This window comes from Leopardus geoffroyi, chromosome D4, assembly GCF_018350155.1.
Source record: "Leopardus geoffroyi isolate Oge1 chromosome D4, O.geoffroyi_Oge1_pat1.0, whole genome shotgun sequence".
In the NCBI taxonomy this organism is placed as follows: Eukaryota; Metazoa; Chordata; class Mammalia; order Carnivora; family Felidae; genus Leopardus; species Leopardus geoffroyi.
Window position 1 is genome coordinate 28,443,083 of NC_059342.1, and position 13,489 is coordinate 28,456,571.

Consider the following 13,489-nt stretch of genomic DNA (forward strand, 5'->3'; position numbering starts at 1 on the left):
TTGGCCAAAATTTTTTACTATAGAATTATTAAAAATTTTAAAAATATATTATCAGGTTTTAGCCAGGAAAAAATGGTAACATTTCTGGCAGATTAAACATGGATCTGAAAAGACATCCTCAAAGAGAATGTAAACAGTACTACTTTGACAAGAGCTACAGCCACTCCCAAAGATAACTGAAGAGAGAGCCCAGGCAAGTGGAAAGCCAAGCCACTTTCTGAGGATGTAAAACCAGAGGGACAAGAAGGAAATAGTTATTCCTAGGGGAAAAAGGATCCATAACCAATGAGTCTGGACTTGGAAAGGAAGGGATAATGTGAATTTTTATTTGTCACCTGGGCTCAGGAGGAATTGATTTTAAAATGGGACAAACAGGGGCACCTGCGTGGCTCAGTTGGTTAAGTATCAGATTCTTGATTTCAGCTCAAGTCATGATCTCATGGTTCCTGAGAGAGAGCCGCTAGTCAGGCTCTGTGCTGACAGTATGGAATTGCTTGTCCTCTCTCTCTGCCCCTCCCTGAGCTAAACAAAAGAAATGTTTTAAAAGGCAGAGAAAAAAGCATAAAAAGAAGAAGTAAGGAGTTTATTAGTAAGGAATTCATTGTTTGGAAAAGGTGGCCCTACTACGAAGAGCAGAGGTGCTCTTAGTAGATTCCCCAGTGTGGACCAGGAAATTCCAAGTTGACTCTTTCAAGGTTACCTTGCTGAGTGTTGAACCTGCAGTTGGGTTAGGTATTAAGTCTTGGTTTCCGGACTTGGGCCCTTAACCTAAGCGACATCATTTTGGGCCTGTGGATTTCTTTTCAACAGCCCTCACAAGGAAGCAGTAGTAAATTAGCCCTACTGTATGCTCATGCCTGATATGTATTATCTCATTTAATCTTCACAAGAATCCTCTGAGGAAAACCTAATTATTATTCCATGTCCTCACTGAGGAAACTGAGGCTGAGGATGTTGCAGAGCCTGCCAGGGCTCCACAACGGGAGAGCTGCAGAATGGCCCAGCTGACCCAGCCCTGACTCAGCCTGTGTACAGAATCCCTTTGATCACTGCTCTCCTGGAACAGAGAAGTGCTGGAGACAATGTGTGAGGAAGATCACTGGGGTGTCTCATGAACGTAGGTCTAGAGAAGGAGGTCCTGAACCACTGTCTAGATGTGTGGAATCCTGTTTATAAGGAGAGCAAAACCGGTCATCAGAGGGCAAATTAATGGTCTCCCGGTAAATACTTTTTTGCTTGAAATAAATGTATTTCTGAAGCTTTTAAATTAAATCTCAAGAAAAGCTCATTGGATACTGAAGAACATCCATAATGCAGAGAATGGGGAGAAAAAGCAGTTTCTACATTCCACCTTTCCTCCTTTTATTAAACCATATTTTTCTGAAAAGAACTCCTTTCTGTTGGCTTTGAGAAAGACATAATAAGGGAGAAGAATCCCAGCCTGGAAGACACAGGAAAGGAGAATTACAGACTACCACGCCTTCCCTGGACACCCTTCCCATGTGCCCATTTCCTTCTAAGGATTTGGGAAACTGTTTGGGGATTGACAGTACACTCCAGATTCTTCCAAAATCCAGAAGCATCCCATCCTGAAATAGTGATAATAAATCTGTCTCTGGGCTCTGCCTCCTCCACTTGCACCCACCTTTGCCTGAAATAATCAGGAACTGCTAGACTAGATTATGGTGTTCTCGGTGCTCAGGGAGATTTTAATCCAAAACTCTAGGACGAAAGGACATGTAGGCTGAGGCTGGAAACCTACTTGGGGCTCCCAAGTGACTTCTAATCATGAACCACCTGCCAGCACATGAATTAGGGGTAATTAGTTGATCTGGGTCCCAAGGGAAGGTATGGACCTCTCCTCAAGCACAGTCTCTAGTTCCCCAACTTTCCTTCTCCAGGTCAACTGAGTCACATACCACTTGCCCTGGGCAAGTGAGACCCAGCCTTTTCACTTGCCAGTAGGCATAACCCAGAGGCTCTGTGCACAGGCAGGCTGAGACAATCACATTGAGACACACAGTGGGGTGGGAGGGGGGTCTGGCCCTGGGAAAACCAGGGCCTTAATGCATAGCCTGGGACCCTAAACTAACCTGGACCTGCACCTGTGACTGGACCAGGGTAGCTTCCCCTGCCACAGGTGAAGCATGGAGTCAATCCTGAGGGGCAGGGCCATCTGGAACTGCCGCCAAAAGGTAGCGGCCCCATGGTACACCCCTCCAGCTGGACTGTGGGATGGCAGTGCCATGTGTCCCTGTCCACATGCCCTGGAGGCAGCAGTGGTCTCAGGGCAGGGAGCAGTTTGGCAAGTCCCCTGCACAACCCACATCCTCAACCTTCCTCCCCAGCCCTGTGCAAACATGTCAGAGGATATATTCAATGTTTGTTCTCCACTGTGGTGGCTCTAACATCTCAGAAGAAAAGAGGATGGTTTTTTAGATGGTTTGGTTTAATCAGAAACTCATGTGTTTTTCTTTCTTAGGTTTTGAGATAAGCTTCCTTCTTCTCTCTTCCTTGTTGCCCTTTTCTTGGGAATAGCTTCAGCTGCTCCACAACTCAATCAGAGCTCTGATGCACATTGATCCCAGTGGAAGGCAACACACGGGAAGCTATATGTAGTAACATCTAACCTGTCCAGAGGGACCCCTGCAGAGAACGTTCCATGTTGGTAGGAGTTCAGAGCAGAGAGTAGCTTCCTGAACCCACTCTTACCAAGGCAATAAGCAGGTCACCATGGCTGTGCACAATGTGGACATATGTCCTACTCTGTGGTTGCTGGGGAACAGATCCCAGAAGCATCAGGCCATCTTTGGCTATGTTTTCTCCTCCTCTGTGAGCACATCCACTTGGAGCAGGTGAGTTGGTTTTAAATAGAAATAAAGATCATAGGGAAGGATTTAAGATGGCAGAACAGCATGGACACTGAATTCTCTCATCACTGAAATGAAGCTACATCACCACCAAACCATTTTGAACACCTAGGAAATTGATCTGAGGATTAGTGCAACAATCTGCATAACTTGAGCTACAGAACTCAGCAGGTCCATGGTGTGGAGAAGTCAAGTGGGGGAGAGGAAAGCCCTGGAGGGAAGGGAGCCACTTTCATGGAGAGAGAACAGAGAGAGAAAGAGAAATAGGGAGAGTGCTGCACATCGGGATCATGCACTAAAAGCACTCTCCCTGAAAGTAGCTGGAGAGAAAGAAAGAGAAAGTGAAAATACTCGCAGGGGACTGAACAAGAAATCTGTTCCCCAAAATCATTTACAGGGAGAAAGAAGACGGTTTCAATACCACCAGGATTCTATAAAGAGTGGAGAGCAGAGTGAAATTTCAGAGTTCAGTTCCTGGCTGTGCTCTGATGAGGAAGCAGGACAAATCCCTAGGAACAGGCAGTGGGGTCTGACTGATCTGTGTGCCACATGGGAAGAAGCGGTTCCCCTGCTTGGAGTGCATTTGGTAGAGGCCAAAGGTCCCAGTGGACCACAGAGAGTAGCTAAGTTTGTGGTTATTGGGATAAAGATGCCAGACTGCAGTAAACCTGACTCCTGCTGTGTGTTGTGGTTTGTCATAATCTCTGAACCTCTGTCACTGCGTGACTGCACAGACATTTTCTGGGGCAAGGCAGCACCTGGCCCTTGCTCAGCGAGACCCTCCCCCAGAGATTTGGCATGGATACAAACCACAGTGTTCTCTGAATTAGGGGATTTTGAAACACAGCCCCAACTGAGATAAAACTCTAGAGGGAGGTGCCACCTGGACGTCAGACGGCTTGGACATGGACAAGATAGATACAGGGAGTGGACAAAGACCTGAGACAAAGGAGGGATGCTTAATCGCGGGTGGGTGAGAACACAAAATTCCTGTGCCAGAGACTAGGGAACTAGGTGAAGCTATCTCACACATGTGCATGCACACACTCACACTGATCCATCCCAGTAAGCTAACCAGTGCCACCTAGTGAAGAAAGGAGCTGTTAAACCAAGTCCTGCCTAACTGACCCCTCCAAGCACACTCTCTAGAAGATCAGCACAAGTCACTCCACCTGGTTAGATTACGGACTGTTGGGGTACCTGGGTGGTTCAGTTGGTTAAGTGTCCAACTTCGGCTCAGGTCATGATCTCATAGTCTGTGTGTTCAAGCCCTGTGTCAGTATCTGTCCTGACAGCTCAGAGCCTGGAGCCTGCTTCAGATTCTGTGTCTCCCTCTCTCTCTCTACCCCTTCCGCACTCACACTTTGTGTGTGTGTGTGTGTATCTCTCTCTCAAAAATAAATAAACATTAAATTTTTTTTTAAAAGATTATGGATTGTAGAATGCTTCATAGTTTCAGTTCTAGGAGAAACTGGATGTAACTTCATTCAGGTGTCATTCTTTCTTGCTGGTTCCCTTACTTGTTCGTTTTATGTACCTCTGTTTTTGCTTAAGTTGTTTTCTTTTCTCTCTCTTTTTTGGATATACAAAGAATTTTTTTTCTTTTTTTACTTTATCTTTTATTTTTAAATTTTTTTTCTCTATTTCATTTTCTTTATTATACATTTTTTTAACTTTTAAATGTTTTCTTACCTTTTTTTCTTTCCTTTCCCTTTTTTCTCTATTCTCTCATGCTTCTTTCAACAATCTGACTGAAAGACAGCTAGGACCTAGCTTTCTTTATTTGTTTTTTTGCTTTGTTTTTCATTTTTAATTTTTTTTTTTACTTTATTAATTCTTTTTATCTCTTCAAAATGATGAAATGAAGGAATTCATCCCAAAAGAAAGAACAGGAAGAAATGACAGTCAGGGACTCATCAACAAGATTTCTGAACTAGAATTGAGAACCATAATAATAAGAATACTACCTGGGGTTGAAAAAGGTATAGAAGATACGAGGGAATCCCTTTTTGTAGAGATAAAAGAAATAAAATATAAAAATACTATAACAGATACCATCTCAAATGGGTGCAACGATGGCAATAATTGACAAAGCAGAGCAGTGAATCAGGGATAGAAAAGATAAAATTATGGAGGGGCACCTGGGTGGCTCAGTCAGTTAAGCATCCAACTTCAGCTCAGATCATGATCTCACAGTCTGTGAGTTCAAGCCCTGTGTCGACCTCTGTGCTAACAGCTCAGAGCCTGGAGCCTGCTTCAGATTCTGTGTCTCCCTCTCTCTCTGCTCCTCCCCTGCTCATTCTCTGTCTCTCTCTGTCTCAAAAATAAATAAAAACATTTAAAACAATGTTTAAAAAAACCATAAAATTATGGCGAATGGTGAAGCAGAAAATAAGAGGAAAACAAAGGCAAAAGATCATGATACAAGATTAGAGAACTCAGTGACTTATTAAAAAGGAATAACATCCAAATCATAGGAATCCCAGAAGATGAAGAAAGAGAAAAAGGGGCAGAATGTATATGTGAGAAAATTATAGTGGAAAACTTTTCTAATCTGGGGAAGGACACAAACATCAAAATCCAGGAAGCACAGAGATCTCTCATTAGATTCAACAAAACCCACCACCATTAAGACATACCATAGTCAAATTCACAAAATAGACAAGGAAGGAATTACAAAAGCAGCAAGGGGAAAAAAGTCCTTAACATATAAGGGAAGACATATCAGGTACACAGCAGACTTATCCACAGAAACTTGGCAGGCAAAAAAGGAGTGGCAAGATATATTACACGTGATGAATCAGAAAAATATGCAGCCAAGAATTCTTTAACCAGCAAGGCTCTCATTCAAAACAGAAGGAGAGATAAAGAGTCTCCCAAACAAAAACTAAAAGAATTTGTGACCACTAAACCAGCCCTGCAAGAAATTTCAAGGAGGACTCTGAGTGGAGAAAGATAAAACATCAAAGACCAAAAGCAACAAAGACTAGAAAAGACCAGAGAACATTACGAGAAACACCAACTCTACAGGCAATATAGTGGAACTAAATTCATATCTTTCAATACTCACTCTAAATGTAAATGGACCAAATGCTTCAATCAAAAGACATAAAGCATCAGAATGGATAAGAAAACAAGACCCATTGATAGGTTGAGTCCAAGACACTCATTTTAGACCTGAAGAAACTATAAGATTGAAAGTAAGAGGATGGAGAGCCATCTATCATGCTAATGGTTGTCAAAAGAAAGCTGGAGCAGCCATACTTATATAAGACAAACTAGATTTTAAAATAAAGACTGTGACAAGAGATAAAGAAGGGCATTATAATATATTTAAGGGGTCTATCCACTAAGAAGATCTAACAATTGTCAATATTTATGCACCCAACATGAAAGCACCCAATATATAAATCAATTAATCACAAACATAAAGCAACTCATTGATAATAATACCATAATAGTTGGGGATTTCCACACCCCAATTATAGCAATAGACAGATCATGTAAGCAGAAAATTAATAAGGAAACAATGACTTTGAATGACACACTAGACCGGATAGACTTAACAGATTCATTCAGAATGTTTCATTCTAAAGCAGCAGAATACACATTCTTCTCGAGTTCTCATGGAACATTCTCCAGAATAGATCACATACTGCCTCAGAAATCAGCGCTCAACAAGTACAAAAAGACTGATATCATGACTTGCATATTTTCAGATCTCAATGCTATGAAACTCAAGATCAACCACAAGAAACAATTTGGAAAGACCAAGAATACTTGGAGATCAAAGAATACCTTACTAAAGAATGAATGGGTTAACCAAGAAATTAAAGAGGAAATTTAAAAGTATATGGAAACCAATGAAAATGAAAACATGACACCTCAAAACCTCTGAAATGCAGCAAAGTCAGTCATAAGAGGGAAGTATATAGCAATCCAGGCCTTCCTAAAGAAGGAAGAAAGGTCTCAGATATACAACTTAACCTTACACCTAAAACAGATTGAAAAAGAACAGAAAATAAAGCCCAAAACCAGCAGAAGAAGGGAAATTAGTGAAGATTAGAGCAGAAAGCCATGATATAAAAAAACAAAACAAAACAAAACAAAACAGTAGAACAGATCAATGAAACTAGGAGCTGGTTCTTTGAAAGAATTAACAAAACTGTAAACCTGTAGCCAGATTGATCAAAAAGAAAAAGAGAAGGGCCCAAATAAATAAAATCATGAATCAAAGAGGAGAGATCACAACCAACACTGCAGAGATACAAACAATAATAAGAGAATCTTATGAGCAATTATATGCCAACAAATTGGGCAAACTGGAAGAAATGGGCAACCTTCTAGAAACATATAAATTACCAAACTGAAACAGGAAGAAATAGAAAATTTGAACAGATCCACAACCAATAAAGAAACTGAGTCAGTAATCAAAAATCTCCCAACAAATAAGAGTCCAGGGCAGGATGGCTTTCCAGGGAAATACTACCAAACATTTAAAGAGAGTCAACACTTATTCTTTTGAAGCTGCTCAAAAAAATAGAAATAGAAAGAAAACTTCCAAACTTGTTCTAGGAGGCCAACAGTACCTTGATTCCAAAACCAGACAAAGACCCCACTGAAAAGAAGAACTACAGACCAATTTCCCTGATGAACATGGTTGCAAAAATTCTCAACAAGATACTAGCAAACCAGTTCCAACAATACATTAAAAGATTTATTCACCACGATCAAGTGGGATTTATTACTGGGATGCAGGGCTGGTTCAGTATCTGCAAATCAATCAATGTAACATACCACATTAATGAAAGAAAGGATAAGAACCATCTGATCCTCTCATTGATGCAGAGAAAACACTTGACAAAACACAGCATTGTTTCTTGATAAACCCTCAAGAAAGTAAGGATAGAAGGAACATAGGTCAATATCTTAAAGGCCATATACAAAAGACTCACAGCTAATATCATCCTCAATTTGGAAACACTGAGAGCTTTTCCCTTAATGGTCAAGAACACGACAGGGATATTCACTCTCACCACTGTTCTTCAACAGAGTGTTGGAAGTCCTAGCCTCAGACAACAAGAAGAAATAAAAGGCATCCAAATTGGCAAGGGGGAAGTTGAACACTCACTCTTTGCAGAAGACATGACACTCTACATGGAAAACCCAAAAGACTCTACCAAGAAACGGCTGGGGCTGATACATGAATTCAGCAAAGTCACAAGATATAAAATCAATGTACAGAAATTGGTTGCATTTCTATACACCAATAATAAAGAAACAGAACGAGAAATCAAGGAATTGATACCATTTACAATTGTACTGAAACCCATAAAATATCTAGGAATAAACCTAACCAAAGAGGTAAAAAATCTATACGATGAAAACCATACAAAGCTTATGAAAGAAATTGAAGAAGACACAAACTAATGGAAAAGTATTCCATGCTTGTGGATTGGAAGAACAAATATTGTTAAAATGTTGATACTGCCCAAAGCAATCTACATATTCAATGGGATCCCTATCAAAATAATGCCAGCATTCTTCACAGAGCTAGAATAAACAATTCCAAAATTTGTACAGAACCAGAAAACACCCCTAATAGCCAAAGTATTGTTTAAAAAGAAAACCAAAGCCAGAGGCATCACAGTTCTGGACTTCAAGCTATAATACAAAACTGTGATCATCAAGACAGTAGTATGGTACTGGAACAAAAACAGACACATAGACCAGTGGAACAGAATAAAGAACCCAGAAATGGACCCACAAACATGACCAACTAATCTTTGACAAAGCAGGAAAGAATATCCAATAAAATAAGGACAGACTCTTCAGCAAATGGTGTTGGGAAAAGTGGACAGCGAAATGCAGAAGAATGCACCTGGACCACTTTTTTACATGGTACACAAAAATAAACTCAAAATGGATGAAAGATCTAAATGTAAGACAGGAAGCCATCAAAATCCTCGAGGAGAAAACAGGCAAAAACCTCTTGGACCTTGGCCACAGCAACTTCTTACTCAACATGTCTCTGAAGGCAAGGGAAATAAAAACAAAAATGAACTATTGAGACCTCATCAAGATAAAAAGCTTCTGCACAGCATAGGAAACAATCAATAAAACTAAAAGGTAACTGACAGATATTTGCAAATGACATATCAGATAAAGGGTTAGTATGCAAAATCTATAAAGAATTTATCAAGCTCAACACTCAAAAAACAACTAATCCAGTGAAGAAATGGGCAAAACACATGAATAGACACTTCTCCAAAGAAGACATCCAGATGGCTAACAGACACATGAAAAAAATGCTCAACATCACTCATCATCAGGGAAATACATATCAAAACCCCAATGAGATACCATCTCACACCAGTCAGAAATACTAAAACTAACAACTCAGGCAACAACAGATGTTGGTGAAGAGACAGAGAAAGAGGAACACTTTTTCACTGCTGGTAGGAATGCAAAGTGGTTCAGCCACTCTGGAAGACAGTATGGAGGTTCCTTAAAAAATTAAAAATAGAACTAACCTACCATCCAGCAATTGCACTACTAGGCATTTACCCAAATGATACAGGAGTGCTGATTTGAAAGGGCACATTCACCCCAATGTTTATAGCAGCACTATTGACAACAGCCAAAGCATGGAAAGAGCCCAAAAGTCCATCGACAGATGAATGGATAAAGAATAAGTGGTATATATATATATGTGTGTGTATATATATATATATATATATATATATATATACATATATATACATATATATATGTATGTGTGTGTGTGTATGTATACACACACACACACACACACACACACACACACACACACTGGAATATTACTTGGGGATCAAAAAAATGAAATCCTGCCATTTGCAACAACATGGATGGAACTGGAGTGAATTACGCCAAGCAAAATAAGTCAGTCAGAGAAAGACAAATATCATATGATTTCACTTATATGTGTAATTTAATAAACAAAAACAGATGAAAATAGGGGAAGGGAAGCAAAAATAAGATAAAAACTGAGAGGGAGACAAACCATAAGAGCCTCTTAAATACAGGGAACAAACTGAGGGTTGTTGGTGGGGTGTTAAGGGTGGGGATGGGCGAAATGGGTTCAGGGCATTAAGGATGGCACTTGTTGGGATGAGCACTGAGTGTTATATGTAAGTGATGAATCACTAAACTGTATTCCTGAAATCATTACACTGCAGGTTAACTAACTTGGAATTATATAAAAGATAATTAAAATATAAAATAAAATTAGATCTTTAGCACACACACACAAGAAGAAATAAAGATGATAGGTTATTTGTTTTTCTGCAGGATGAAAAAGGGTGGAGAGGAGTGAGTGAGAGGAATATAAAAATGATTGAACAGCACAATCAGGAATATGACCAAGGGAAACATAGCTTCATGATGGCAATGAGTGACATTGGTGACATGGTGAGTGTGGCATGAATTGCTGACCATTTGTGCTTCATCTCCCTGGTACTATACCAAAAAAAAATCTCCTGCTTGTTAACATTCTATTTCCTTTTTCTTGAAGACCAATGAAGAATTCAGGCATGTGACAAATGGCCCTCAAATCCAGAAGCACAAGAAGGGGAAAGCATTCTGAGCATCTATCTTTGCTGAGATCCCTTCATCTGTGGACTGGAGAGAGAAAGGCTATGTAACTCCCATGAAGGATCAGGTGTGACAATATTTAGCAGGTTCCTCTCAAGAATAAAGGCAAAAGGAATCAGTGTCCTTGCTATTGTAGACTGAGAAACAACGTGCAGTTCGCTATGTTTTAACAGAGTTTCAGATGTGTGGGATGCTCTCAAATCTTGCTATTTGTTTTGTTGACTGAGAGCTTTATAATTAGGTTTGTGGCTTATGTTGGGTTTTTAGTGCAACTGGTGCCCTTGAAGGACAGATGTTCCAGAAAACTGGCAAACTTGTTTCTCTGAGAACCTGGTGGACTGCTCTCTGTCTAAAGGCAATGGAGGCTTCAGTGGTGGCCTAGTGGCTTGTGTCTTCCAGTATGTTAAGGAGAATGGAGTCCTGGGCTCAGACAGGTCCTATCCTTATCCTACACAGGTAAACAGAGCTCCTGATCTTCCTATCAAAGTTGAACATTTTCAGGAAGCAGAGATATCATATTTAATATTCTCATTTTAGATTGTAGTCTTAGTATCTGCAAACTTTCAGAACCGTCATTAAAATTTGTTAGCCTTGCACAGTTCTCTGCTCATATCATTACCATATTACTGTTCCTACATCTCTGCTATGTGGTGATATACATGCTGTCTTATATATAGTACAGATTTCTCCAGAATGAAAAATTTCTCAGGGCAGGTAGACCATGAATTTCTTATTTAAATAGACACCTTCTACTGTTCATTTCAAAACAACCAATAGCATTTCAGGTCCTGGGATTCTTAATACCCAACTTGAATTGAAAACCATTCAGCTACAAACTGTCTTGCACTCATTTTCCCCTGGAGGTGGATCATAGTGATCAGGTCTCTTTCCCTTTCCCTTTGAAAGGATGAATCCTGCCTTTCACACAATCCAGAATATTCAGCTGCTGATGTGACTGTCTCCTGGGAGTTTATGGGCTGGGAGATTATGATCACAGAGGCAAGTGTGGGGCCCATCTCTGTTGCTATCGATGCAACCTTATATTCTTTCTAGTTCTAGAAAAAAGGTAAACATTTATCTATGTAGAAATGTGAGCAGAGAAGTGGGAAAACCACCATGATATATGACAAGATTGACTCTTTGGTATGTAGAATTTAATGTAGAATTTTTCTGGGTTTGGATTTAACACAATTGTTCATTCTGTACATGTAATATTTGTGCCTGATGTATCCATTGACATGACTGGATCTATATTCCCCATATTTTCAGCACTTCATAAGTATACTTAAAGATGACATAATTCTATCAGTATACCTTACCTTACTTTCCATTTTACAAATTATTACATATTTCAAATTTTCTGAATGATTTTACTACAAAAAATTGGAACAAAGCCCTTGGCTCAAGTAATTTTGTGTTCTGTGCTCTTCCTTAGGCTGACATCCTCAAAGTAGAATGAGAAGATTTTCACAAATGGTTTTTTATGCCTCTTGTCTAGTTGTTTATTTTTAAATTTGTTAAATTAATTTATTTATTTTGAGAGAGAGACAGCACAAGTGTGGGAGGAACAGAGATAGAGGGAGCGAGAAAGAGAATCCAAGCAGGCTCCACACTGTCAGTGCAGTGGCTGATGTGGGGCTCGAACTCACAAATCATGACATCATAACTTGAGCTGAAATCAAGAGTCAGAGGCTTAACCAACTGAGCCACCCAGATGTATCTATTTTTTTTAACTTTTTAAAAATGTTTATTCAGGGGCGCCTGGGTGGCGCAGTCGGTTAAGCGTCCGGCTTCAGCCAGGTCACGATCTCGCGGTCCGTGAGTTCGAGCCCCGCGTCAGGCTCTGGGCTGATGGCTCAGAGCCTGGAGCCTGTTTCCGATTCTGTGTCTCCCTCTCTCTCTGCCCCTCCCCCGCTCATGCTCTGTCTCTCTCTGTCCCAAAAATAAATAAACGTTGAAAAAAAATTTAAAAAAAACGTTTATTCATTTATTTTTGAGAGAGAGAGAGAGAGAGAGAGAGAGAGAGAGAGAGATCATGAGCATGTGAGAGGCAGAGAAAGAGAGGGAGAGAGAGAATCCTAAGCAGGCTCCACGTTGTTAGTACAGAGCCTGATGTGGGGTTGGATCTCATGAACAGTGAGATCGTGATCTGAACAGAGACTAAGAGTCAGATGCTTAACCAACTGAGTCACCCAGGTGCCCTTATCCACTTGTTTAAAAACGAGAGTGCACCACTTTGTATTTATTCCAGTATTAGATGAGAACCTAAATTATTAGCATAGTCAAAAAAGATGTCTTTTAAATATTATCTGCCTTTGTGTCATTTTAACAAGTTTTGAAATGTTTCCCATACTATGGTTGATAGTTTGAGTTACTATCACGTGTATCTGGGGTGTTCTCAACCCAACATTGAATTTTCCTTTTCCAGGTATCTACTATGATCCAAAGAGCAGCAGTGAAAACCTGAATCACAGTGTTCTGGTGGTTGGCTATGGCTTTGAAGGAGAACAATTGGATAACAAAAAATCTTAGGTTGTCAAGAACAGGTATAAAATGCCAAAAATACTTCTCTTTGAAACTGAAAAGATTTCCCTTTATAAATCAGTGCTTGGATGCAGATCCTCAAACCCTTTGAGCACAATTCTGAAATCCCAGCAGTGTTTACCTCACTTAGGGGGAACACAGACATTTTCATCTCATGATAACATTAAGATACTGACTCAGGGTTCCTGGGTGGCTCAGTCTGTTAAGCATTCAACTTCAGCTCGGAACAGAATCTCACAGTTTGTGAGTCTGAGCCCTTCTTTGGGCTCTGTGCGGACAGCACAGAGCCTGGAGCCTGCTTCGGATTCTGTGTCTCCCTCTCTCTCTGTCCCTTCCCTGTTTGTGCTCTGTCTCTCTCAAAAATTAATAGACATTTAAAAAAATTATAAAAAAGGATACTGTCTCAGTCTTTCTAGGGTATTGATATAATTATGATACCATTA

General features: G+C 40.1%; 1 pseudogene; it reads left to right on the plus strand.

Annotated features, from left to right (window-relative positions):
- Positions 1–2,501: 2,501 nt before the first annotated feature.
- LOC123592694 lies at positions 2,502–13,034 on the plus strand (annotated as a pseudogene).
- The last annotated feature ends 455 nt before the right edge of the window (positions 13,035–13,489 follow it).